Source organism: Capsicum annuum, chromosome 9 (genome assembly GCF_002878395.1).
Source record: "Capsicum annuum cultivar UCD-10X-F1 chromosome 9, UCD10Xv1.1, whole genome shotgun sequence".
In the NCBI taxonomy this organism is placed as follows: domain Eukaryota; kingdom Viridiplantae; phylum Streptophyta; class Magnoliopsida; order Solanales; family Solanaceae; genus Capsicum; species Capsicum annuum.
The window spans coordinates 31,186,938-31,190,076 of record NC_061119.1 but is presented as its reverse complement, the minus strand read 5'-3'; the positions used below and the strand labels follow the sequence as shown (position 1 = coordinate 31,190,076).

The 3,139-nt window shown below is 43.3% G+C and overlaps 1 pseudogene; it reads left to right on the top strand.

The window, feature by feature from the left end:
* The first annotated feature begins 2,102 nt into the window (after window positions 1-2,102).
* On the top strand, window positions 2,103-2,920 carry LOC124887047 (annotated as a pseudogene).
* The last annotated feature ends 219 nt before the right edge of the window (window positions 2,921-3,139 follow it).

The window sequence follows — 3,139 nt, the reverse complement described above, 5'->3', positions numbered from 1 at the left end:
ACGGTAGGGAACTGGCCACAGAGTTTGCTCCATTCGCCAGAGGCGGGGATCTAACCCCCGACCTCTTGCTTAAGGTACATAGTGCTGAACCACTATGCCAACTCTGGTGGTTAACTATAACAACTACTTCAGTAATAATTGTTTGTATCTTAGTCTCAACTCATTTGAAACGAATCTCTAGCTACTTCATACCTCCTTGTAGGGTAACCACATGGAGTGGTCCTATGGAGAGGTGCACCTTGGCTACCCTCACTTCTGTATTTTGTATACTGTGGGGCGCCCTTTAATAAGGAAGTACTATATGGTTAAGACTGACTTGCTTAGACTGCTGAATAACATTCACTTTAGTGAGCTGTAGGACAAACTACATTCAAGAGGAGAAAGGAAACTTTGAATAGAAGGATCAGTGCCCGTATGGACACACTTGCGCGAATTTGGGTATTGGCTATAAGGGAGAAAGAGAAAGGAAACTATACCCAACCAAGGATGGACGTAAACTCGTAAGCCACCGAAGGTAGGGATAATCGTCCAGGTCTTATTGTGAAAGAAAAAAGCCGCCCCGCCACAGCAGACGGGTTGCTTTCTCTGTCGTCGCTGGGGAGCTCTTGGCGAGGAGACCTTAGGATAAGTTGCTAAAACAAAGGGGATGGGAGGATCGACCCGTTCAGATAATTCCAAAGAAAGACTGTTGGCAGCAGGTAGAGAGATTTTTTTTCCTCTTCAAAACACAAGGAAATGCAGGAAAGGTAGAGCTCGGCAGAGGGTTTGAGAATAGGGTAGGGTCCTGTCCTTAAGATTCAGATAAGAAAAGAGTTCCAAACCTTTATGCTCCGTACAAGTGCTGCATACAAGTTCCGTCTAGGATGATTGAGAAAGATTCAACCAATTTGAACCGCTCACATCACAATAGTAGTAGTGTAAAGGCCGTAAGTCGGGGGGCGGCCATAACATAAGGCTATTACTTTCACACCTCTCTCTCTCTCTGAGAGAGTGATCCGCTGCGTGAGCAACCCGACTGTGCCTTACATGTGCTCTACAGGCCGCACGTAATCTTTCTTCCCAACGAGCCATTTTTTTTATTTGGAAGACGGGCATTGCGTTCGGTTCGAAAGGCATGGTTTTCAGTATGTCTCCATATAGGGCCCCCACTAGTCCGGCTAGCTAGTGAGCGGTTCTTTCGGGCGGGAAGCAGGCCAGACCCTACAGGCGGGCATCTCCCGCAACGCAAGCACCATTGTTCGACACCACCCGAGAAGCAAAAGATTCGTCAGTCCAGGCTGAAAATACATGCATAGATAGTGGTTTAATGCCAAGGCAGACGATGGAAGCTCGGGACAGAGCCGTATGAGGCGGAAGTCTCACGTATGGTTCTCTGAGAAGGGAGTGGCTACCTACTGGAGCTTCGACCAAGCACCACCAGTCAATTCCTCTTTGGGGCCACCCCTGACTCTACCATTATTATAGGGGTATGGGGTTCGAGACAAAGAAAGATCAAGGCAGCATATCAGTTGTTCCTTTATACTTTACTTGGATCTGTTTTTATGCTATTAGCTATTCTGTTGATTCTTCTCCAAACAGGAACAACCGATTTACAAATCTCATTAACCACAGAATTTAGTGAGCGGCGCCAAATCTTTCTATGAATTGATTCTTTCGCCTCTTTCGCCATCAAAGTGCCTATGGTACCAGTTATGTCACTGAATATCAACTTAGTCGTTCTTTAAAGGTAAGTATAATTGAGCTAAATGAACATGAGTTAACTAATCTTGGAAAGTTCTTATTTTCAACATTAGTATTTCAATTCTCAAATTCTACTTGGCAAGTTTAAGACCAGAAGATTTAAAGTACTACATACATCTGTTTTTAACACCACAAGATCCAATAGTCCTTTTTTATTTTCTTAACTTCGTGCGCAGTCAAACTAAGACAATGTTAAATATGAAGGACTTGCATCAAATGAACTTTGCTCGTGATCAAAAGCATGCTTAAGATATGTGGCTCTGGTTCTTTGGTTTTGTATTGAAAGTAAAATGGTGCTAAAAATTCATTCAGGTTAATTATGAGGAGTTTGGGTCCAGGGAAACTGGTGTTTTCACCTTGAAATGAGGGAGAGGCCGCGGTGGCGAACTGAAGAAGATGCTTTGTTGCGGCCATATGTTAGACAGTATGGACAAAAAAAAATGGCACATTGTATCACAGTGTGTGAACACACCCCTCAACAGGGACGCTAAGTCTTGTTTGGAAAGGTGGAAATACTGAAGAGGAGAAGGGTCGCTTTATCCAACTACAGACCAAATATGGTAACAAATGGTAGAAAATAGCCTTTTCAGAGAATATTATGAAAGAGCGGAGTGTTCCTTGATTACTTATTGCTACATCTTATGGTGGTTTCCTCCACGCTGATGCACCAACTCTTAAGGCACAGACTCTTCTTCCTCCATGGCTTTCTAATTCTAGTGCTCCTTCAACTGCATGTCCGATGGTCATATCCATCTAACTTTAAATCACTCTCCATCAACAGTGCTACCTACTCCTAGGTCTGGCATTCCATGGCTACAGACAGAGGACCTGAAAATGCGCCTCTTATCTTGACCAGTTCTACACGTCATGAGGTTGCCCCTTCTTGTGGAGAACATCAATTTATTACTTAACTTGCAGATTGTTATATGGAACTTGCAATGTTAGGGAGAAGATGTAGGAAATTGAAGCAAATATGAACGCTTTGAGGGAGGAGAAGAGGGCAACTTTAGACAGTATTGAAGCAGAATACAAGGAGCAACTAGCAGGCTTGAGGAGGGATGTAGAAGCAGAGGAGCAGAAATTGGCCGAGCAATGGGCATACAAACACCTACGCCTTGCTAAGTTTCTTGAGCAGATGGGATGCCAATGAAGACTGGCAGAACCTAATGGTGGCTGTTAAAGAAAAACCAATAATCTTGTGTGTCCTGGCTGCCTATGACGGTCATTTCAAATTGCTGCGACTTTTCTTACTGTTAACTTTATGTTGGATTGCCACCTTCTATTTGGTTGCTATGTTTTTGTTTCTGCATGATATTTTTGTTCTGAGTGGATTATCTCGATTTTTCTTTATAATCATGGTGTTCAAGTTGACTTGCAAATAATTTTATCTTGACGAATT